The following is a 26,318-nucleotide window of genomic DNA, read 5'->3' on the forward strand; positions in this document are numbered from 1 at the left end:
TTCAGTTCAGTGAACTTTTTATTTGTTTTACAACAATTTTCGTAATAGATCGCCTAGTTTACATAAGTCACGGAATTTCGAATCTGAATTTAAGAGAATTAAAACTGAATCGTACGGTCAATTAAAACTATCATATACTAACATTATTCAAGTATATTAATTACAATTAACTATATAGTACTCATTTTTCATATTGTTAGAATAGAATCTTAAGTATACTTCATTAAAGTTAGATGGTATAAGGGAAATGAAACATTTTCAAGTTGTATTAAAAGGTTTGAAGTATTCATACTTTTAAACACCTATTAAAGACCATAATACAAAACTACTTTAGCATGCCTTAACTTCAGAACTACCACAAAAATTGTAGGGCCTTTGTGCTACCGAAGACCGACTTACAAAAACGAATCTAGAATTTATAAAACAAATTATTAGATTTCAAATTTTTATTATTTGAACAATCAAGTTTTTTGTCTAATCTCCTAAAAAAACTTACCGCTTTATAACAATTTCGCATCGAATTCAGAGTATCTTAAACAATTATTAAAATTTATAACTTAATACAGAAAATTTGCCTTCGCCTTTTTTCCACTGGGAGTAAACAGATTGTTATTACATATTAACAATATAATTAGGCACATCTATACATATATGTTTTTGTTTTAAATACGTACAGTTTAAAGTAAAAAAAAAATAAGTATTTTTAACAGTTCAGCGTTTGTTTACAAGTCTGATGTTTTCTAGAAAGTCAGTAGTTGCAGGCAACAAGTGGAACCATTGTGACAGGGAAGTATTTTTTTTTTGTGCCCAAGCCCCCCCCCCCCTGAACAGTAGGGGATGGAAGAAGGGTCATGCTGGGAGATCCCGGCTGCAGAGAGTGAGTGAGAGAGTCACTGAGAGAAACCAAAGGGGAGTATAAGTAAAAAAATCCTTGAGGGCCCAAAATAAAATAATTTGTATTCAACAGATGTTTCTTCCGACGATGTTTCAAGTCGAGGAGAGCAGTTATCTAGTGCAGAGCTGGTTCTCATATTCAGTTCTATTTGTTTGAAAACTTGCACTGCACCACTTAACTGTGTAGCAAGTTGGTGGAGCAAGCTATGGACTGTTAAATGTAAGCTACTGCTTTGAATGGTAATAGTATTGCTAGCTTTACCGCAGACCACTATAGTGTGAGCACTCTCTCAATTTCTCGTGACTCTCCCTAATGAAACTAGTTCTATTAATAGCCCCATTTACCGACAATTAAAACTACGCATCTATTAAAATAAAATTTAATTGATAAACTAACAACTAGTATAAAAAGTATTCAACTTGTTTTCTTTATTTTAAATTATTATTTTTAAGGCAACCATGTTCCAAATTAGGGAATGGTTTTAATTATGATTAATGAAAATTAATTTTGCTTGAATGCAACCAATATAAGTAAAGCAATAATAGAAGTAGGAGTATTATACAGATACTTCCGCGGAGTTAAGATGTATTTTATTTTAATGTGTCAGTATGAGATACTTAAATCAGGCATGTTCGCTACTCGTTTCTGTCCATTCACTATTTGAATCCTTAAAGCCATTGCTAATGGCGTAATCATTACTCCAGTTTTTTGGTTATGTTTTTTCTAGGTAGCCTGCACTGCCAATGTTTAGTCTCAAGACGCTGACACCTCTGAAAAATTAACAAGTATCAGATAAATGTCCCTATTAAATTTAAACCATAATCTTTAACACAAAAATAATTTAGTAAAATAACATTATCGTGTTCATTATAACAAAGTTTGGTTACTAAGTTGATTTGATTTAGTGCATGTATTTTATTTATTGCTTTTTCTAGTTCCAAATTCTAATGTCTCAAGAGTAAATTTTGATATATTTCAATCTCTTATTTATATATATTTTGATCTTAAATTATATAAACGTATTTAATTTGGATTTCAAAACCGTAGAGAACAACGTAGTCCCTTCAAAATAATTGATCTTTTGAGGAAAAGTTTTCTCAAAACTACAAACAACCATTTTTGTGGTTCTAAAATAAATATAATTAATTTTAGGAGCCACTCTAAAAATAATGAATTCCGGTTCATGTTAAATTTTGTGGTTGCTAAACAATTACAAAATCTTAGCTAATTAGAATAATTTCTAGAAGTACTTTCCACAGTTCAGAGAAGCGCAAAATATTATTTCAAGCAAAAACAAAATTTCATTAAATGTGCGAGATGTTACAGAGCAACCTTACTCTGTAACTAGTAATTAATTAAATATCTATTAAATTTTACTATTTAGCACAAGGTATTGCAAACTACTGGATCATATTAGAAACGAAAAATAAGTTGCAACAAAGATGGCAAGACATAGGATAATTTATTTTTGTGGAATATCGAGGTGCGGTCTCAAATAAAAACTTTTTTGCTTTATACTAACGTTTCGGTAATTTCAGTAGAGTTATGATGATATACTCATAGCTCTATATTAAACTTCACAATTTTTTTTTATAATACCCTGAAGAAGGTAGTAAAAATTACAGAAACGTTGGTATAAAGCAAAAAAGTTGATTCTATTTGAGACCGCACCTCGATATTCCCCAAAAATCATCTATGAACAACGGTCGAAAAAACCAAAACCATCATTATTGACATAGGATAATAATAGTTAAGATTATATATCTTTTCGATGGCTAGTCAAGCGATAAAAATTTCTTATCAAAAAATCATAAATTGATTCACTATTAAATTTTAAGCGTCTTAAAGAAAAAAGTGTAAACAAATGGTGCGTTAATCTGCCATTTATCGACCGCCCAAAAGTTAAAAAATGTTTCTAAAGATTTGAAAAACAAAAAATTGTACTCTTAGTAAAATAACCGGTTCCTTTTATTTTATGCACTCTAGAACAAAATAGTAGAAGGAGAATGGATATATATTGTTTTTTTGTTCCAATGAAAAAAAAGAAGAGAGATTTCGAAGTATAAACAAAGAAGTTTGTATTGTTGTGCCAAAAATGATCAATAAAAATTCCACGGCGGAGTTCCTGCACAAAGCAATAATAAAAAAAACGTAAAAGAAGACTTCATGCTTTTTGGAGAGAAGAAACGCTGGACTAAAACAATTTTTAGCCTTGGTTTTAAGCACACAGTTAGGTCATGCGCGTTGGTGTAGAGGAGTTCCGCCTTGGTCCCATAGAGATTAGAGAAATAAAATATTTTTTTTGTTCAGTATTTTTACTTGTATTTTAAAGTGAAATTTAGTTTCAACATTTATGGTCCTTTGTTTATTTTACGCAAAATATTATATTTTATGTTTTGAATGAGAAAGAATGTTCAAGTTTTTAATGAAGCCATGCTGTTCAATGGATACAGTTTCAAGAGAAACACTATTACAGGCTCCTTACTTTTTCAAATTACATGATATTTCAGAATACACTGTCATTGTTTTTTCCGAGTGCTGAACTATTTAAGGGCCACATAGTAAGTGATACCAAAGTACAAAATCATAAGTAAATGGTAACTAATTTCTTACTTAATCTCTTAACGACGTAAGAAACTCTCAATGCTGTCCATGGAACGAAGATGTTCACAGCTATTCCATCTGCCAACCAAGAAACAGCTAGTTCATCCTCGAAAAAATTCGGAATATTGGGTCTCTCGTTACTGCAAACCTCTAAGCTGCCCTAAAATTCAGAAAAAAAAAGTTTATTAATTTGTTATTATTAACTATTAATACGAGTATTATTACTCTGGTCTCTTATCAAAACGAATAATATCTTTATTAGGAAATGTCAGTCTTTATTAATCGCAAATAACTTTGTAAAAATGAATCAACTCAATAGTTACTTTTCATGTCCACATTTGCTACAGTTTGGCACTCTAGATAGACACGCTAGTCTATCTGTAAAAGCAAAAAACCCACCCTACTTATTTAAACTGTAGGGTATCTATGACTTGGCGGACAGTGTAACAGAGCCCTCAGAACATTACTTACTATAATTAGCGGTTGTCATGATCGAAGAAGGGTTGAACCTTTAGTCATCTCAGCTCTCCACCAGTATCCGACTGGATCTAATACTATCTATGTGGCCTCCCTGGGACGGCCAAGTCAACTTCGAGACTCAAAGCTTCATCTTAATTTCGACTTTCTGTAGGGCCTTCTTTGTATAGAATGTTCTTCCCTAGTACGCTGAACCTGTAGTACATATTTCCTTCATCTGCACCTCTGTAAAATTTTGTAAAAAAATTTCTCATAAGACTACTACACTAAGATTGAAAATCTTCATCTCTACTTTCTACATTCTATAACCTTTTAAAATTTTAGATCATTCTCAGGAAAAAAAATGAACGTAGGTTCTACTAACAAAGGCACTGACCAAGTAATTTTTAAATCTTAAAACCTGCAGACATTTTAGCAAACTGGTGTATGCACTGTAGAAGTTTGAGTGCACCTCCTCTAAAATTTTGAAACAAAAACTTTTCCCCTTTAAAAAATTCGAAAATGTAATCCTCTTAGACACAAGACTCGAGTGATACCTGGACATCAACACCAAACTAAAACAAGTCTACGTCTGATTGCAACTGTATGTACTTATTTCAAGAAAAACACAGCCAAATACTGCTGCACATCGCTGCAGATGCTCATCAGACTTTAACGTTAGACTATCCAGTTTTGGATAACATTTGGTAAGTATACTGACGTTAAAAAAATATATTTTAATTGCAATAAACGAATTTTGATTTGCTAAGAATTATAAAAGACGGGACTTGCCATTTCTCTAGTTTATTATCACGTGAACAGCTTATATTTTACTTATCTGTACCAACTTCATTAGCATCAAAGCTCTATTTTATGTAAGTGAACATGTATTGCCAGGAAAACTTGCAAGTCAACGTAACATAGGTTTCTAAAATTCGCACTTCTTTTCTTCTAATTTTTTAATAACTGACATTTATTATGGTACAACCTGTGTGAAGTATCAAATGGCAGTTCAAGTTATTACAGGATACACTGTCTGGCAAAAACTTTACTGAAACAAAATGTAGCCAAATTGATGATTAAGTTTAGTGATTTCAAGCCTACCGAATCTTCTAAGATCTTCAGTGATTTTCACGGTATTCTTTAAGTATAACGCTATCTTTACATTTATACATTCTTATTAGATAAGCAATTAAATTGAACAAAAAAAAATTGCTGTAATCAAAGCAACTTAAACTTTATTCAGATAAACAAAATTTAATAAAAACTAAACTGGTTTTGCCTAAATAGTAAATGGTTCCAAACTCAGTTAAAAAAAAATAATAATAATAAAAATAAATAAAGGTACAAAAAATAAGTAAGCGAACCCCTGTAAATAACGATGTAATGCGTCACTTTGAGTCCAGTCATAGAGAATCCAGTTTTAAAGGGACTTTGCCAGCTGGGTGTAAGAAGAATGATGACCTTTGTAAAGTTGTTGTGGTTGTAAGATGTTAGAAACATTTCAGATTTTTGTTGGCCACCATACTTCTTTAGGTCAGGCTCTGCAAGTGGGCTGGAATTATGTTTGGAAGGGAAAAAAAAGAAAGAGCTAAGGATAGAGGAAGAGTAGTAGATGAAGAAGGGAAAAAAAAACTTAAGGCCCTATCTTAGGCCCTTATCTGAAATATGGCCCACAGCAGTTACACTAATGACTCTGATGGAAGGTCTATCCCTCCCTTATACTGCTGTATATTTCACTTCTTCCAGGGCTTCTAACTTCATAAACCTATTAATTACTACATAGTACATTTATTTCATTTTAATTATCCTTTAGGGTTCTTAAGATGCAATTATAACTTATAAATATGAGTAAAAAAAATATCCCAGCAGCTGAAATTAGCTAAAAACTCTATAATTTAAAATTTCCAGCTGGTTTTCCCAAAATTTTATGTTTAATGTTTTTGATTTTATGTTTAACTTTTTTTAAATATCTGCTGGACCATTTCCAAAACTACTTTTTGGATAAATAAATTTACAAAGCTCTAATTTTATTGTTTCCCTTAGATTTCTACAATCGAATCCTTACATTAAGAATTTGAGCGAAATTCGTCAAAATTACCAGCAATTTTTCTGAGTGAATTTGACAATATTTGGTGGTTTTCGTAAAAATGACCCCTACCGACTCCTGAAAGTACCAGATTCGGGGCCAGTGTTATCAGAGATAGGATACAGTTCATGGATCCATTGACGAGGCTGTGAAGCATTTAAAGTAGGACTAGCCAGGACACGTATCAAGAATGTTGCCAGAGAAGTTGAAAAACTGGTATACTAACCACCAAGAAAGAAGACGAGGACGACTGATAACTTGATGAAGGGATAACTTGGGCTGAGTTGTTGTTGGTGCCCTGTTGAGGAGATCTGGGAAACACAGATGAAGTTGGGAGAGCACTATACCCAAAGGTAGGCCTACTTTTATTAATTTGTGTTATCTTTTATTTAATCTAAGAATATCTTTAATATTTACGTTGCATTTTTGGGAACATATTAACAATAATGGCTTATTATTATAAAGTAAACAATTAAAGTGTAGCAATGCTTATTTTTTCAGGCGGGCTTCACGTCTGCCAATCAGATGTCGTAACGGAGGCACTAGCAAACACACTTGACTATAAATTTCTCTTATTAACCGTTGAATAAAATCCAAGGCTTAGTCTGGAATCGATCCCAGTACAATACATCTTATGTTTGTGCGCCTTGCTTCTAACCGCCCGGCGCCTCACGATTTAGCGTGTCATCCGGGTGCAGGAACCATGGTAATCTTCTCTGTATCGTTCCAATTTTAGTTTAAGTATCGTCGAAGTGGCAATATCGCTAGCCAATGAGGGTCTCCTTAGGAATGATTATTCTCATTTAAATACTTTCACAATTATTATTACATTCAATTAGAATGTTCAAAACTTCAATAATAGACAGTCGTGAAGAATAAGATTTTTTAACTACCATAACAATAAAATTTTAAAAAACAAATTTAAAAGAAGTCTTTAAATTTATAATTTTTCATTATGTATTTAAAAGAACAGAAAGATTTATTTAAAAAGCTCTTGGTTTACACCTTAAGAAAAATATGAATTATTTACTGTACACATGCTAATGTAAAATGTATGTGCTTTTAGAGGTTATCTACGAATGTGTAAAGTAAACGTTGAATCTTTGTTGACCTTTCTAAACATTATTTTTTTGTTCCCTTCTTTGTAGATATGAGACTATGTTAAGTTCACATTACTCCAAACACTAAACAGTTCTTTAAATAACGAGTACAAGGATTATTTGGTATAAAAGAAAGATTCTGAACCAATTTTTAACAAAACTTTCATTTTAAAACTGTTTATTCAACATTAGGATATTATTGAAATCGATAATGTGTACTGTTTAGCTACTTTAAGAGACAAAAGCCTAATTCAATAATGTTACCATCTCTGGAATATGTATATCTTCGTAAACTATTGTAATATTAGAATTATAATCTCTCCCTTTATTTTATTTTTTTTTAAAATTTATTTTGTAATTTACAATCTGCATACAGTTGTATACAATCAGTAAATATGGAGAGAGCGATGAACTGGTGCGGGAGGAGAGCAGGAGGAGAGAAACTACCCAGCGGTAGCACTCTCTATAGGAGAGAGGAGAATGTGAGGAGGAGAATATGAGTAGGAGAGAGGAGAGATTTAGTTCTTCAGACTGCAAGAAAGTCGCGGGGCCACTGGCGATTCAGTCGGCGAGGAGTATTAGGGATGTCAGAGGAAGCGAGAGACTGTACAAGAGGATTGGAGCTAGTCGAGAGAGTAGTATGGTATTTTTTGATATTTAATCTTGGCGAGTTGGTCTATGAAGGAAATGTTGAGGTCGTTGTGAAGAGTGAGGTTAGTCACCGTAGAAAGGAGCGTCAGCTATCTGTCGGAGGAGTTTTGACTGAAATGTCTTGTACTGTCCGTATGTTTGTAGGTTTGGCTGAACCCCACAGCTCTAGTCCTGTAAGTCCACATAGGTTTGAGAATAGTACTGTATATCAAGCGTTTGAGTTCTATTGGCAATTTGGAGCGTCGTCCAAGAAGTCTGTAAAGCAGTTTCGCACGTTTTGTCATTGCTTGTCTTTTAAGTCTAGTGTGTGGGTTCCACGTGAGTCGTTCGTCATTTAATAATGGCTGCACTTATAAATCAAGGATCCAAAAAACGTTCTATATGAAATTTGAAGCAGTTATGGTTGGGTATTCTTTCACCCAAGCAGAACTCTGGCTAATATTTTAAACATTGAATAAAAATCATTGGCAAAGATAAAACAGGGAATTGAAAGTTGGTCGCGGTTTACCAATGGGCTTAAAACATATCAAAACTTCTACTGGTCTCCCACGCGGAGAAACTGGGTTCGAATTAACCATAATTTAATTATAATTTATTTATTCTTTTAAAGCCAAATTAGTCTTTGTATTGCTTGTTTTTATACGTCCCAGAATAAAGCTACATTTTTCATTCATTCAATTATTCAACGAATTCAAAATTGGTGTAATATTTTTAATATTATATTGCTCTCAGGATTAGTAATAACGTAATTATCTTTGCCTCACCTTAAGAAGAACAAGAACAAGAACAAGAAGGAAATATGGCCCAAGAGGAGAAGTAAAGTGGCTTATTTAATAATAACAAACAAAAAAATTACACAATTATACAAGTATGTTGCTTGTTACAAAATAATTATGTTAGTAGGAATATTTTAAAGTGATTCCCGTTATAGTGTGGAAGGTCATTTGGACAATTAGTCTAATGTTCTGTATGGCCAGCGAGTTACAGGTGCCAATTATCATGTTTCACAGTGCGGAACCTAACTTCTTCTTTATTCCTACCACTGATGGACACGAAATATACTCGAATATTAAATAATAACCTGTTTAAAATCAGTTTATTTCTCCTAACTCAGGTAATAATAATATGACACAAAGAAATAATTATAACATTTTAGCAGAGAAAATTTGAAGAAAATATATTTCTTTATTATGATCAAAAAGATATTTTTAAGCAAAAAAGTAAATATATTTTTCGACTCATTTATTTAGATACTGGATGTTAACAAACGATTCCTCTATTTTGTTATCATTTTAAAAGGCAAACAAAAAAAGTAAAACGAAAAATGCAATAAATTATTTAAACAATAGACTATTTAATTACGGACACCTACCACAGGAATGCCAACTGGGCAAAACTACCTTCGAAAGCATCTGCAAAGAATTAGAGTTGTAGAAAGTAGCAAATTTAACCTTTGCAGTAAAGATGTCATGGATGCTAAGCATCTGGACGTTTGTGTAAGTCTGAAAGATGTTTGAGAAGGCAATTACGGTTACAATTTATCTAAATTGGGCTATTCGATTGGATTTCGACTGGCTGAAAGAACAAAAAGTTTAGGCTGTCCCATTTTTTGCAGTAATTACTTTGCAGATTAAAATGTTTAAAAAATACTGACGAACTTGATTTTGATTTCCTACAAACTATTAACGCTTTTGCTCTCGGAAAAATTAGCAACTCTTCGAAGTTAAGGGCTCCAAAACTGTCTGTCCTTCCTTAATTCCACTGACTTAAAAGTATTATCGGACTACGATTATTCAAAATTTGAACAACATTAATTTATCTATCACTATACATAAATTAATACGAAAATGAAATAAACAAATAATAATAAGAAAATAAAATATTTAACTCTATATTTGCTTTTAAAACACACATTTTCTATTTCTGTTTTGTGTGACTTTTTTTTATCTATTGTACATCACCTTGTGTGCTAAAAGCGGTCCACATTAATCTGGGCGTAGCTCAGCAATTCTGAATTTTTGCAATGTATTCAGAGAAGGTAACTCTGAAATTTTAAAATTATTCATCGCGTTAAGCGATTATTAATTTCTTTGCTATCAAATTTACACACAATTAGACCCAGCTTCACTCTGTAGATATCGCGTCCATTAAATTAATGTCCACATTATAAAAAAAAATTCAGATTCCATTGTAATGTATGCTTCTTCCTCATTATAAAAGGACTGATATTTGCATTATTTTTTTTTTTGGTGAATTAGGTGAACAAAATAAACTTTAGATTTAAAGCTTTAAAATTTAAAGGCACCACAAATTGTAGTTCAAACTTCAGGTCAAATATAATGGTTTACGTTAACACATAATTATTATTCATAACGGCCGTTACTGCAGCTCCATCCAACAATTTAAGCATTTACATCAGAAAGTAGTATACAAGAAAATAGTTCCTAGAAACAATACAATTATTTGATAACCTATCATTAGCAATGTAATCTTACAGTTACAATTATCTAAGTCTAAATGTGTTCATCTCATGAATTATTTACTAAACTTCCTAAAAAAGCAAGTCATTGAAGATAATGTTTGATAATGATAATAGCAAAAAATAAGACCATTAAGAAGATCAATATTTTTGGCAAATTTTAATGCAAAACATTATAACTCAATAAGAATAAAAATTACTTATTTTAAAAAAAAATGTGATTGATAACAAGAAATAATGAAACGAGGAAAAGGGTAATATACTTATTTTTCTCTGGCAGACTCTGTTCATTTAAAATTTGTTTGCTTCATGAATAATTGAATACTACATAGGAAAAAATGCTAGTTAACCATCTATCATTATAAGTATGGATAAAGTTTATGTTATGTAACTTAAGATTCAGTAATTTATGAATGATTGTTATTGGAATAATTCAATTAAGAAAATTAATGCAATTGATAATTCGTAGAAGTAAATATTTAAATAAAATACTGTGAACTAGTTAACTGGATTTCTTATTATTATTTTTATTCAAATAAAATAAAGAAATAAAAAACCATAATAATGGTTTAACCTAAAAATGGGGGAGTAAAGCCACCCATTTGCCAACCTATCTACCTCCCTGTCACCCGAAACCCCTATTTAACCCGAAATCTAGTTTAAGAAGAACATAATTATTAGCAGCTAGCTCTTCCAGTCTTCTATATCATTCTTTTTTTTAGTCTGTCAAGCTAGACTATCCGTACAGATGCAAATTCTTTCGCGAGGTTGTTGCGAGTCCATTTACCCGAAATACAACACACAAAAATTAGGATAAATCTCGGCCCGAAAAACATTATCCACTGCCAAAGGAGCAACACCAAGTGATTTCTATTCTCAAAGAAATGAGTGCCCCAGATTTCCCATTCATTCCAAAAAAGCATCCTGTGTTAAAACTAAAAATAACTTTCGGACCCATGTAATCTTTAATAAGTAGTAAATAAGTTTTGTCCATTCTATCAGAAGGAAGATCAGCTCCATTTAGAAGGTGATGAATGGACGAATCTCTACCCTATCCTGACAAAAATCTTGATTCTGAAACATAATTTCATTGGTAAGAGTTTTTTACCTCTACAGAAAAGAAACGGAAGTTCCATAGTAGCAACTGGCGAGGTACCAGCGAACTGGTTACCGCAAGTCAAGGCAAACGATGGACGTTCTCTAGTATCTATTGTACATCAAGAATCTGACGTATTTTTACCTCTATGCGCCTCCACCACCACGTGGACATTACGGGCTTGATATTGTAGTGTAGAAAACCTTAACCCACGCCTTAATTGTGTCATGAATAGAATTTATATGTATTACCTACTTGACTCTAAACAATCAAATTAGATTTCTATTGTCATTGAACAAACTGCTGTAAAATTAACTTTACTTTCAAAATTACTTCAATCCATTCATCTGTCATAATCATAAATAAAAAGGATTTTGACTGGTTAGGGTCTGCTCACCAATCCCCTGGACAACCCGTTATCATAGTAGATGCCGGAATTTCCATTTTATGCTCTTAATTCTTTATACATAAACGTAAATAATAGAAACGATCCTTTATAATATTTATAACTAAATGTTACAAAAGAAGTGATTGCGTGAGAACACTCTCATTTAACAAATCTAAAGGAAGAGCTCTCAAGAGGGAACTCTACAATTTCAGTTGTCCATCCAAAAAGCACTCTATGCAATTAAAGCAAATTACCGGTTTTATTTCAAGGGTTCATCCAGCGCTTCTTCACATAAACTTTCAAGGACATTTATCAACTTAATTTATTTTTTGTGTTTAATTATTTTGTTTCCTTTGTGATTAAAAATTATACTGAGCACAATATATACATATTAATATTATTTTTATTAAAACACACACTTCTAAAACTTTATTTTAAGAATGTGCGTGATTCCTGTAAAGATCTATTCATCGGTTTTCTTTCTTCAGAATTTACATTTAAAAAAAAGTAAAAGTGAAATAATGCATTCCAAATTAGGTGTCGATGATGGAGGCGACTAGCTTAGCTAACAAACTTTACAATAAATTTCTCAGTTTAACCATTCAATATAATCCGAGAACTATATCGAGAAATAATAATGTTAAAGAAATATAACTTAACATTAGTATCAAAGCACCTAATTTTTCCAATTAATTAAACCAATTGTTTAACTTATAAATTGATCCATAAAAAAATATTTTAAGTTATGGATTTTTATATTTATGTTAGTAGTAAAGGATGAATGTTTAGATAAAAAAATAATAATGTAACATTTAACCCTAATCAGAATTTTCTGACTTACCGTCATACTAAAACAACAGGTGCATTTGTAATTAATTAATTATAATTCTGTATAAAACCGACCCCCCCAAAATATATGTTTTTTTTTGTAACGAAAGCTTTGCCCGTTCAGATTTGGAATACTAGATGGTAATTCTACAAAAATTATACTATAGACACTTATTCTAGACTCTCACTACAGCTTCTTTGTAAAGAAAGCGCAGGCGTCAGTATGTTCACTGCAACAAGAGTACCTCAACTATAATGATGCTGCTGCAATGCACTGCGTCACACGGCCTTAAGCTTAATTGCAATAGGTTCCCATGTGCGTGGCTTGGATGCCATTATAACGTTTTAAGATCTGCTTCCATATCAGAACACTTTCTAAAAACAAAAACAATTAAAATTTTAATTAATCGTACTTAATAATTAATAACAAATAATGTTTTTAATTTTAAGCAATTATGAAAGTCTACTATTTTTGGCATGTTACTATTTTGTGTTTGTTGCAATACAATATTTCTATTCTTAAAATTATTTTTGTTAATATTTCCTCTTCTATAAATATTTTAAAGTTAATAGTGCCAAATTTAATCTAAGAATTCCCATTATTTAATAAATAGTTATTTAAAGTACATTTCCTTCTATAATAAGCGCAAAATTGTTGCATTATTGGTAATGATTTACATTGTAAACAGGCAATTATTATTTTTTTTTAAAAAAAGCACGTTCTGGAGATTGTCTTTTTAAAAAAAACAAGAAGTGTCGGATGCTGTAGGACGTTCTGAAGAAGTTTTCTCCTTCTCTCCTCAGGTTTTGGCTATGTCCTTGAGAACCGGTTTTTCTTTACTCGCACTCACAGACAAAACGTTTCAAATACATACACACAGAAGCAAGATATACAAGAAGAACAGGCTAGGCTTGACTACACCAATCACAAATACATAAAAGCAACCTTAGGTACGTAAATGCACAAAACACTCATTACCATAAGCACGTACCACGCCTCCCGCCACCAGTGCGTATGCGCCTCTTACACTTCACTATACACACACACACACATATATATATATATATATACCCTTTGAGAATGTTTTTTTCCCCTTCAAGAACATATCCATTACCACTCTTCCTTGTGAGGTTTATTTATAAAGTAGACTCTGTTCTCATTTTCATACTTTGAATAAAACAATAGGTTTTTGCGTATCGTTAAAGTGCACTGAGATTAGCGATTGGTTTATGCTAAAGAACGTATCCGACTATAGAATACTACTCTGCTGCGACATTTTTAATTATATTTTTAAGCACCACGGTAGCCGAGCAGATATAGGCGAAACCTGTAAAGCTAAGATGTATTGAGATACTGGGTTCGATTCCCAGTCTTAGGCCTTGCATTTTATTTAAAGGTCAATGAAAGAAATTTACAGTAAAGTATGTTCTGCTAATCGCCTCCGTCCACGACACCTAATTTGGTAGTTGGACGTAAAGTCCGCCTGAAAGAGTAGGCATTACTTCACTTTTTTAAATTAGACTTTCAGTCCCAAGTATTTGTTTTCTAATTGAGTTGCCGAATTGCTAATCCTAATCAAAATAGTCCTTCTCAAAGTCCTGACCAATTCTCATTATCACACTAATCCTGATTTTACACTTTGGCCATTCTCACCCTTCAAACGACCTGAATTGCTTGACACTTCAATGTCCCACAAGTACAGATATTTCTACTGATACAGGACTTATCCTCCGAACACAGTTCTGTGCTATTTGTTCTTAATTCTCAACCTCATTATAACCTAACCATCACTACCTAATGAATGAATGTCTATGAAGTTTCAGAAGCAACATCGATAAAGAAATAGACCTACAAGCTTCCCTAAAACCGAACGAGGACGTTGACAACGCTGTAAATTTTTTGAGTGAGTCTATTCAAAAAGCAACCTGTCTATCTCACACCCATCAGTCTCTCTATTCGGCCAATACCACTGGCTATCTTCTTCAAATGTTACTCTGGTATTCTAGTACTACATTTGTTACATGTAACAGTTGCAAATAAATGGATAATTAAGAAAAAAAGTAATTTAAAAAATAACGTTTTCGCCAAAAATACCAGTTTTAAAATCAATTTTGAAATTTACCTGTAACTATACTTTGTAAAATAGCTCTCTAAAGAGTATAACATACCTTAAAATTTAATTAAAACTGAAGAACTTTTGAAAGTGAAAAAACTGAATAAGTGTCAACTAGAATCCATTTAATAATTATTATTTAGACTCCAGTTCAGATAATTAATAAAATTATGGAGAATTGGCTTTTGAGAAGTTTTTGAAAAGTTTAACAACTGAAAATGTAGCACAAAAAAGAGAACTGAACCTACACTTAGCATTTCAACAAACACGTAATAAGGAAACACGTGTTGCCCAATCAGTTAGGGAGAATCACATGGGTAAAAAAAAGAAGCTAATCATCAGCCATCTAGGGACTTAATTTGGAAGCTCTCAAAAATATTTAGATAATAAAATGTAAATTACATTGATTAAAATGAAATTAATCCTTTTATCTTTTTAAAATTATGTTCTCTGTAAGTAAATATTTTTGTTTCTAAATAGTGAGGTTTTGAAAAAAGGGCTATAAGAAGTCTTTTGAATTTTGTACCCTGACTGTGCATTGTTTTGAAGATTTGAAGTGTGATAATAATAATAAGGAAATTTGTCATTTAACTGGAATGGCATGTTTCTGATAAAATTAAATAATAAAGAAGTAATGTCATTCTGTTACTAAAATTATTAAAGCGGTTGTTTAATTATTGATGTCTAATGTTTCTCTTTAGGAGAAATCTCATACTTAGACGTTTTTTTCCAACTAGAATAAACAAGCATTTTTAGTTTTGCGAATAGTATCCTTTTGTTGCAATACATACTCTCCATGAATGATTAAGGACCCGCAGGAACAAGGATAACTGGATCTAATCTTTGTCCATCTGGCTTTGGGGACTTATAAAGTTCCAACATATCCCAGAGCATGGAATGCAAATAACCGAGCAGCCAACTCAAGAACAGCCGAGCAATCAACCGAGAGATTGGACGTGAAACACGAAACTCTGGACTTGACGTCCTCAGGCGTCAAAGCAATGTCTCAGAAATCTCACCAGTGAAAATGTAAACAGGCCATAAGAGCGCTTGTCTTTTTTTCTCTTAAATATGCCTGAGTTTAGCTTAGGCTGAAATTTTTGTATAATATAAAAATAAAAGTATTGTTTGACCTTGTATTCTTGGCCGAAGTCACGAAATAGACATAGTCGTTTATAGACGAATAGATAAGAAACTAAATCAGATAGACCTGATACTGTGGAATCTCGACCGTGACCTCATCCTAACTTCACCTGTCGTTCGCAGATCGATTAATGGAAACTTTGATGCTAACATATCGCTATCACAATAATGGTTTTTCACAAGTATCTTGAACATGAAAGAAAACTTATTTTGGATTATTTGAATTGAAAACTACAAAATTCGAAATATAAAATCTTCCTATGTAATATGATTTCAATATTAAAACTTCTTCATATTTTGGTTTTGAAACGTATAGGCAGCTTTTTTATTGACTATAAATAGATCTATTTAAATCAGGACAGTTTGAAACCAGGCCAGTGAGTACTGGCGGAGCTCACCATTTGCCTTGGCCAGAAGAAGCTTTTGGGATGGACTTGTTTTCGAATGCAAGCATTAAGTACTTAACTGTTTCTAAAAGCTCTAAAAGACACACGGAGGAGAGTTTTCTTCTGGAACAGTCGTCGGGTCTTCGTCACTGAATCAGTTAGGGATCAGTTTCAAGGGTACTGCGTACCAATGACCTCTACAAATAGGCATGAACTTAGATGTAACTAAAAATAGTTTTCTTTAGCGTGACATCAGAAGCCGGAAATGTAGAGGAATTTAATTTAGGAGAGTGCACAGATACTCCCCTGCCTGAACTTTGTTAGAATAAGTCTTAGTTTTTGTAATTTTATCCAACATAAGCAACCTCCTGAAACACTGAAAAAAGGAATAGGAAACTCAGTACAAATAATTATTTAATTTTAGAATGGTTCAGTAGATATTAGAAAAATAAAAGATATAAATATCATGAACTCGGTGTAAAAATATTACAGTCATATATAACCACAAGAGTTTAGATTGAAAAACAAGTACTGCCTTAGGGTCACAGTGCATACTTAACCATAAACATGGAAATAATATTATGCTGATGTTGGCATTATTAATATTTCTTTATGAGAGAAGCAGCGATTGAAGGTACTGAATAACAAGTGTTCTATGGCCTCCACTTGGTAAGCTTCCTCCTCGTCCTACACTTTAGTACATAAATATTGTGCAGCCCAACGGAACTGGTCATAAATTTTCTTCTTATTCTTTTCTAAGTGGGTCAAGCAGGTAGAAAAGAGAAACAAGAGCCCAGCCAGTCCCTTACCCTTACCACATGTGCTTTTCATACTTTACTGAAACTTTCAGAGATAAAAAACAAAACAAAACTTTACGTAACTAAATGTGTGTAAAGTTATCTATAATCTTTTATAAAATCATTATGTTTTAGGGTTGTCTGTTGGCAAAGAACTCACATTACATACATTGTGTATTGAAGTAAATTCAACTTGATGCATTGTTTCCTATTTCTCAATAACACTTCGGTTTGAAATTTTTAGTACATCTGAATATCATTTAGATCATTTTAACTAAGATTTCTTCGGCACTGATTTACAAAATTTTCTAAACAAAGCCGGATTTCAACTATTTCTTTGAACTATTTGTATTGTATAAATTTGTATAAACTTCCGGCAGACGGATTTTCCATGCCGTATGGTACTTTTTCCTATATTCTTGTATTTCTTGTATTCTTGTTTAAAGTTAAAGTTAAAGTTGCCATTTATTAAACATTATACATTTGAATACATAATATTTAAGTCAGCCGAAGCTCCTATGTGTTTAATAAAGTATTATTATTATTAATTTGTATAAAAACCTCTGAAAGGTAAAATAAAATGCTAAAGCCTAATTATAAACCTAAATTATAGACTAAGAACTATTTGTATTATTTATGTTATTGTTATTATTATTATTATTATTATTATTGTTTATTTAGATTGGATTATTGATCCGTCTTTTATTTAAAATAAAAAAATATCAATTTAGATCTTATTTATTTTAATTTTATTTTTTTATCTTTATTTTGTCAATCGTGAGACAATCTTTCTGACCACTACCAGCCATTAGAGTTGTCCTGATTGTAAATTAGATAACAAAATAGCATTGTAAATTTTCTTGAAAATAAAGGCATTATTATTATAAATTCCAGTTAGGATATGACTAAAAGGATTTTTTCTTTTTTCAGTTTTAATGGCTGGTTTTAAGTGATCATTCATTGGTGAATGAATATATAATTTTAATATCATTTCTGAATTTCCTGCGATTCTCCGTTTTTAAGGTAACGTTTTACTTATGAAATCACCATAAACCACAGGTAAAAACCATTTCTGTCTTGCCCAAAGGCTTTGAGCAATTCTCAGCAAGAAGATAATTGGTAGATTTAATTTGACACAATACTTGCTTTTAATGAAAATTGTTTATTTATAAAACAATTAATTTTAGGTATAATCAAGGAAAAACTAATTGAAGTTACACGATTTGTAATTTTTTTAGCTTTTATTTATTTAATTTTCTTTGTAGGAGTTCCTCAATACAGAGGTTTTTCCTAAACCAAATATTTTTTTTTAATTTCAGGTTCCAACTAGATCTATGCCGTATATTCTCTTCTCTCAGTCTGTAACCTTTGGTGCTTTCTCGGATGCCATCTATCCTTTTCTCTTTGGGTATGCCCTTTCTTCTTCTTCCTTCGGCTTCCCAGTCTAGGATTTCCTTAGCCATTCTTCCATCTCCCATTCTTTTTCCACCATCTAAGTTCCTTTTCTTCCACCTTTTGTAGCCCATTTTTTGAACCATTTATTTTCTTTCTTAATTCTTCGTTTCTTTCTCTTTCAAGACTTGAAATTTGTGCTGCCCTTCTCCAGTAATCCATCTCGATGGCTAGAAGTTTTTTCTTTTAAAAATGTTTTAACGTCTAAGTTAGTATCATTACCAAGCTACCACATATTGTCTTTTTGGTACTGTTCAGAATATTACCGCTCCATAATACGGGATTCAGGGAGCCGACTGCTTTTTTGCGCTTATATTTCTTAGGTTTAAAGTCTTCTGTAGTAAGACCTTCACTTGTTAATGATATTTACTCAGTTTTTGCTAAATTTATCAATAAAATTATAATTCAATGTTTCTTAATTAACCTAAACTGTAACAGTTTGTTGGCCCAACTATTGAAGCTTTTATTTCAATTCTCAGTTACAAATCGATGAGTTTGAAGAAGAATTGTTGATGGATAAAATGGGTGCGATTCTTAATTTCAGGACAATTTGATAATTTAGCCATATTTTCACCAAGATCAATAAGGAAAAAGGTGCATTAATAACAATCAAAATCTGTGGAAAAAATCATTGCTCTGGGAATTGAATTAATAAGGCTAAATTCATTATATTTTACTAACCTTCCAATTCTTAATAAATTTTAACTTTAGAAAAACATTTAACTCTCCTGAAATTTCAACTTAGACAAATAACGTATGTATCAAAGTATATTCATTAGTCATATTTCTATTATTTAATGCACGACTAAAATATGGTTCAAAATAAGAAAATATGAAGTATGAATCTTCTTCAACCGGCCAGTATAATAATAGTATTCAGCCTCCTTCAACGATGATCTTATGATCTTTCTTCTCCTTCATAAAGCAGCTTTAATGAGCCCTTCTTGGAATCGCTCACCAATTTTTTTTGTTATTTTATCCTCTCTTTACAAATATTATAATGAAAGAAAATCTTCAATAATTACCTGGAATAATTAATTAATAATTTGCTGTTAATTGAGCTCACAAGAGTATTGAAGTTCCTTGCAAATAATTAGGTTCATTAAGGTAAATGATGCCCTTTAGGTAGTAAGCTGATTAGATGGAGTCAACATCAAACAACTGAAATTTAACAATACTAAAAGGCAAGTCGAAATAATTTGATGAAATATGTATATTTATTTTCCTCAATTAATGTGATGTTATCCTTGTTGATTCTTATACATTTTTAGCAGCGCTCTTTCTATCCCATTATTTGCAGTCTTTTCTTGACCTTAATAATTCGATTGCAGATTTTCATTGATCTTCATAATTTTGTTCATCAATTAGCATGCATCAAGCAAGTTGTATATATATATTTTTTTTGTCGTAATATAGTCAACATTTTTAAATGTAAGGGTACTTTTATTTACCTCTTTAATTAACTAAAAAGCACCACTTTTAGTAAGAGCTGAAATAATATTAACACCATGAAATTATTCTAATCTTCTCTTAGTCCTAGAAAGGACGATTTCGTTTTATTTACTCATAGGAGGAAAATAATGGTATTAACTTTTAGAATTTTGGAAACTGCGGTTCAGATTAGTAAATCCGTGGTTTCTTTGGAGTAGTTATTGGAAGCAAATTAAACTGATCAGAAAATGTTATGATAACAACTCAGAACGCGTTAATCTTCTTTTCGCACTGTCTTAGAATCGCAGGAAAGCATCATTACCCTCAAGTTTATGTTTGTGATTCTATGGATATAAAACCAAGATTATTGCAAGCGGCGGTGTTTAGGTTGCGGACTGCATGAAACCATTCAACGCATGACTTGTCTAGCAATCACCAGTGGGCTCTGCACTTATTTTAGCTATTTGAGTTCTTAACTATTTTTAGAAGCTTATAATTTGAAATAGAATGTTTTTTTGATGCCAAACAATAAATAGTATCCTTGATTATAACAAAACAAAAGAAGTTGACACCGATCCAAATATAAAACACGCACATTATAAGAACGTCTCATGAAACATTCTTCCTGTACTCAGAGATAAGCAACCAGAAGAAGCGGTCCTCCACGTCATAAAATTTATAATGAAAACTCTCTTATCTATTTCGTTCCATTTAATGCAGCAAAGTCTTTCCGTTATTGGCTTTATGAGTATTACAAAAATAACTCTTGCAAGTTTATTGTTTAAGGAGCAATCTATGTGCCAGTAACTCAATTTCTCTTTGGTGCCATGAATTTTGTTTTTTAGCTTCTGCTAACGAATGGAAATTTTTAGCTCGCCAAAAAATGAGGCAAGGATCGGAATCAGTTGTAATCTGAAAATGTGAGGTCTGGATAGGCAGTAGGGTGAGGAAGATGTATAAACTCAAGTTCATTAATTTTTTAATCTAAAAATTAATTTTTAATGAGGCAGTCGGTCGCGTGTATGGTCTTAGTGCTATTGGGCCACCAGAATCGAAGAGTGGGAACTAAAAGAAATGAACATTGAGTTAACTCTAGCACTCAATTAAGCAGACTGTTAATCCTAAAGATCTCCGTGAGATTATCAAAAAGTGTAGGAAAGAACTAAGAAAAGAAGTGGCGTTGATTACTGGACATCCACCAGCTGTAAAGTTGAAGTAAATTTGGCAGGTTCAGTGTTAACAAAAATCTACAGAGTTGATGGCGCACTACTTTAGGCGAATGCCCACGCTTTGTAAAATTGAGGGTATTTGGAGTGGAGTGGTTATTACCTGTTTTTTAAAGGAGAGGGGATAAGTTTGTAAACCTTCTTTGACGGATTGTAAGGATTTTTTGTAACGAGACTGGTAGGTTTAAGGGTAACCATTGTGAAGATTGAATGTAGGGTTTTCCGTTTGGGAAGCATTGGGCCAAGTCCTAGGCCTTCGGTACCTAAAGGTTTACTCAAATAATAATAATAATAAACTATAAGCACTATGAGATACAAAGTATATTCAATTGTGCTAGATTGGTATTAAAATAGACCTATCGGGAACCAACTCAAAGTGAATAATTCTTTCATGGTTTCATCATTAAGTGAGAGATACACATAAAAGTATTCTGTATTTTTGATGGTTAATAATTAATTTTGCTAACAAAATTTGAAAACTTATTTTTTATTTTGGTACAAAACTAAGCTGCTTAAAAGGCTTCTTATACTTCGTAATTGCAGGAAGGAATGACTTTGTAAATATAAATGATGTTTTTGGAGTACTATGGCGACAGTTTCCAGTTTTTATCGTCTGGACTTATTATCCATTCAAAGCTTTTCTACTTCTTTCATTATAAAGTATTTCATGGTCTCTTTGGAAGTTACTGAGGCTCTCTCATTTTTCAGATATTATATTCTGTAGCTCCCCGAAAATATTGTTGTTCCTTGGGGGAAATCATATTGCTCAAATTGGGGGACCACTATAGCTGGTTGGATAACTTCACTCTTCACATTGTAAACAAGTTTAAGGCAGCGAAAATCTAGCTCCAAACCCTGATTGTGAATGTTAGCAATGGATTCGCCTTTGTATCAACTAACTTTATAAATATATGTAAATTAGTGCAAAGACCTTACAATATTTCTTTACACAACTGCCAGAAAATTTTCAAAATTCACTAAAGAGAATTCACTAACGATAAATTATACTTATTCAAGTAATAAAATTGCAACCTATACTATTACGTATTATTTATTAGCACTCTGTGAATCGAGTAAAATTTGGGATAATAAATGCGCAATCAACTTTCTGTATATGCAAGCTGAATACATAAATTGGCAACGGAACAATGTCAGCTAAGATTATTAATGTTACAAATGACTGGCTGATCTGATTAATGGACAGCACTTCACATTATATTATTTCACGCTTGAATCACGAATAAATTTTGAAATTAATCAAAATTTCAGTTGAAACAATTAATTCTACAATTAAATAAATTGAAATTGACATTCTTGATGATAATGTATTATAATATATATGATTTTTTTTGTTTATTTAAATTGAGTTGGTTATTTTATAATTTTGACGTTTCCATTCTATTGATTAATACGTTTTTAAGTAGAATGTTTATAATTTTCCCTAAATTTGGTGTATACACAAAGAGATAGATCATTTCTTTTTATTTAAATAATTATTTTTACTTAATTCTTTTTTCGGGCATTTTGACCGTTCTCAAATCTTCGTTTAGGGTTGTTAACTACCCTATCTCTGGATAGTTTACCGCTAAAGGGTCATTTAGATGAAATGTACAGCCTTAAAATTTGAATAAATTTAATAATATTTCTGAACTCTGCCTCCTCATACCCCTATCCAATCGCAGCAGGCGTTCCCCAAGGTTCCATCCTAGGTCCTATCCTGTTTATCACCTACATAAATCCTCTACCCAAACCTCCTCATATCAACCTTGCCTTGTACGCTGATGACGTGGCCTTTTCACGTCATCTTGGAGAATGGACACCCATCACCAACAGACACTCTTGCAATAGTCAGACTTAAAAAATTCTGCAGCAAATGGAAAATTAAAATTAACCACGACAAGACTAACGCTATACTCTTCACCTAACGCAGACCCACTTTTAACCGAAAAATCAGACATAATACTACTCTCATTCCGTGGTCTACCCACGTTAAGTACTTAGGGCTAACTTTAGACAACAAACTGACTTTCACTACGCACTACGTTCAGGACAAAGTAAACGCAGGCAAACTGGACTACATGACTATTAGTTCCTCTTCTCTCACGTGACACCAAAATGACTGTGACTAACAAACTCCTCCTTTACAAAGTAGTCATTAGGCCGATGTTGCTCTACGCCTGCTCCGCCTGGAGCCTGACTTGTAGTAGCAACATCAAGCAACTTCAGATAACCCAAAACAAATTTCTCAGACTCGCAACAGACTCTCCACGACGTACTAGAATTGACTCACTCCACGAGACTGCATCCATTATCCCCCGTACAATCCTTTATCCAAAATCGTTTGCTGAAACTCCTTTCCATCCTAGACTACCATCCCAATCCACTATGCCGCGACATAGCCTCCTAGATCCTTCTACAACATACAGACACAGAAGATAAAACATATCCTACTCTAACTCTTTACACTAGCTGCAGGTTTTTCCTCTCCTTTTTTCCCTGCATTCCAATCCTCCTCATCTAACTTTCCTCTTACTTCACTCAGTTAAGAAGATTGAAATGTATTATACATCTATACTTCTATATTTATTTTATGTACATAAATATTTATTATAATAAATATTTATTCTATTATTAGATGTTAATCATATTTAAATATGATTGTAGAATATTGCTCATTTTTTTTGTGACTGATTCATTAATACAAAAGGGAGCTAGATTATCATTATCAGGCGTCATTTCTCATTAATTTTTGCCTAGCTTTCAACGTAGGGAGTGGATTATCTTCAAGGCTTATACTCATTAATAATTATAATATTTTTTATATTTTTAACTTCAAAGATAGGTGTGTCTTCCGTCCTGACGGTTTAGATAATGAGTGTGATCAGTTTTTGGAAAACCAAGTCGAACGCTTGGCAAAAAATAATAAAATTTTAAGATTCAATTTGGCAATAATCTTTCTCTCTTTTGGTTGAATTATGATATTAAAATTTTGAGATAAAAAAACAAAATTGTATAAGTTATGTCCTCTAGATATAATGAAAATTGGGTCAATATTTACATACATCGTTATTAAAATTTAAAGTAAAAGTAAAGAAAATTTAAAGTAATTGTAATTTGAAGTTACATGTCTATAACTTTAAATTACTTACAAAATTTGGAGATAAATCATAGCAGCACGTTCGTGAACATCTGTAAGAAGTTAAAAAATAACGTTCTCTAAAGTGGCACAGAATTAATATAATTATGCATACAAATAATTCCTTAATTCATAAAATAATAAAAAAAAAAGAATTTAATTAGTGTTATTAAATAAATTATTTTTTTTTAAAAAAAGCGAAGTTATAGCATAATTAGGGTGGCTAAGAAGGCATGAAGGTTGTCATGGCCACACACTCGTTCTGTCGGTGCACACTCCATTATTTTACTTCACTGCCAGTTTAATTTATGATTAATTTTGAATGGTTCCTTCAATTAGTGTTATAGTCGAATGTGAACTACTTCCTGACTGTTCGTGTTTAAAACGCAGGCTAACATTAGACGATAAGGATTCGCTTTTAACATTCTGCTAAAACGGTTTTAAACCTCTAACACTCAGATGGCTTTCTCTTGGAAACCCAAATGGAAAACTGCAAATTTCATTGTGAAATGAACTTTTAACCTATCGAATTTTTCCACTTAATATACCCTAAAACGCATTTTTATAGAAAACATTTTACAAATATAAGTTACCACTCTAAGTATAAGTAGTACGAACGATTTAGAGAAAATCGAAGAAGAAGTTTTCTTAAAAGACACCCGTAAAAGTCTGAACATCTATAATTTCATTCATTCCAGTGAAACTAGACGAGAAATCCTTATTTTTCCTTTAATTTTGCAACCTTAACTCCCAATTCAGGTTACTCTTTTTTATACATTCCTCTTCTGGCTCAAGTATTAATAAACAGAAAAATAAATCTTTACACTTCCGATCAAACTAAAAGAGAATTCCTAATTGCTTCCAATAATTTTGCAACTTTAACTTCAAATTTATGCTATCTTGCGTTCCTTGCCTGTCTTCTGAATTTACTAAAGCAGAAATCCTAAAATTTTCAATGAAACTGGACAACAATTCCTTATTTTTCTGTTAATTTTTCAATTGCAACTACAAATTCAGGCTACCCTGTGTATACATTCCACCTGTGGCTTAATTATTAATATACTGAAGCAGAAATCTCTATCATTTCGGCTAACTAGACGAGAATTTCTTTAATTTTGTAATCGTATATTCAAATTCGAAAACTATGTTTATACAAACCAATTCCATTGCAAAATTAATGGAAAAATGAGTATCTCTCCCGTAGAATAACTAAGCCACACGTGGATTGTGCAAACGGGGTTCCCTGAGTTTGAAGTTACGATTGCAGAATTAATGTAAAAATGAAGAATTCTCGTCTAGTTTGACTGCAAATATTGAGATTTATTTTTTTCATTCTTCTGCAATTTTTTTTAATTTTTTTTTAACTAGAAGAGAATTTCTTATTTTTCATTCAATTTTCAGCCGTAATTCGAAATCAGCTACCCTGTGTATTTCCGATCAAACTAGACGAGAATTCCTAATTTTTCCATTAATTTTGCAATAGTAACTCAAAAATTCAGGCTACCCTGTGTATCAGGGCTGGCTCCAGAGTTTTTTTGGGCCCTCAGGCGACAGAGCCTCAACAGGCCCCTTTGTAGAGGAAATAATGTGGCGACAGCCAACTAGATTAAAAACTATACAGTAAATAAAACGATCTAAATAAACAGGCCACTTAAGAGAACATAACTAAGCAGACGCTTTGTTAAAAAGATATCTGGCGTATATTTGAACAACTGTTGTAAGAGGAGTTGCAAATTAATGTGAATTTAAGAAGCAATTATTGTAATTACCATTAGCAATTTTTTGTAATACTGATACAATAATTTAACTGATAAATAACAATAAATGAGAAAAAAAAATTATTCAGAACAACTTAAAAATGTCCTTGAACCGAATGACGCCGTACCAGCAGTACAATAGTATAATAATAGTAGTGGCCAGCTGTAGTCCGAGATATCACCTGTCTAATAAGGAAGGAAGTGTTAAGAAGTCGTAGCAGGGTGCACATCCGGAATAACATATTCTTTCTTATCTGCTTATATTTATCTAGGTCATTTAAAGTATTAAT

The 26,318-nt window shown here is 32.0% G+C and overlaps 2 long non-coding RNA genes and 1 other non-coding gene across 4 annotated transcripts in view; 1 reads left to right on the forward strand and 2 right to left on the reverse strand.

Annotated features, from left to right (window-relative positions):
* LOC141452279 (uncharacterized) lies at positions 1-14,983 on the reverse strand. 2 transcript variants are annotated; one of them, XR_012457310.1, is made up of 5 exons: positions 14,756-14,983; positions 12,832-12,961; positions 3,971-4,201; positions 3,509-3,659; positions 1-1,665 (listed from the first exon to the last, which is right to left on the reverse strand). It is a non-coding gene; the product is annotated as an uncharacterized lncRNA (long non-coding RNA). The 2 variants fall into 2 exon arrangements; XR_012457311.1 differs by lacking the exons at positions 1-1,665; positions 3,509-3,659; positions 3,971-4,201 and adding an exon at positions 6,391-10,239.
* The window catches only part of LOC141452280 (uncharacterized), a 23,422-nt gene continuing 2,985 nt past the window's right edge, over positions 5,882-26,318 (forward strand). The window contains exons 1-2 of the long non-coding RNA XR_012457312.1: positions 5,882-6,397; positions 17,957-18,049. This is a non-coding gene — a long non-coding RNA (uncharacterized lncRNA). The remainder of the gene's footprint in view (positions 6,398-17,956; positions 18,050-26,318) is intronic.
* On the reverse strand, positions 6,698-6,805 carry LOC141453877 (U6 spliceosomal RNA). Its single transcript, XR_012458272.1, has one exon. It is a non-coding gene; the product is annotated as a U6 spliceosomal RNA (small nuclear RNA).

Source organism: Rhodnius prolixus, unplaced genomic scaffold (genome assembly GCF_049639745.1).
Source record: "Rhodnius prolixus isolate KJV_2025 unplaced genomic scaffold, Rpr scaffold_3, whole genome shotgun sequence".
In the NCBI taxonomy this organism is placed as follows: Eukaryota; Metazoa; Arthropoda; class Insecta; order Hemiptera; family Reduviidae; genus Rhodnius; species Rhodnius prolixus.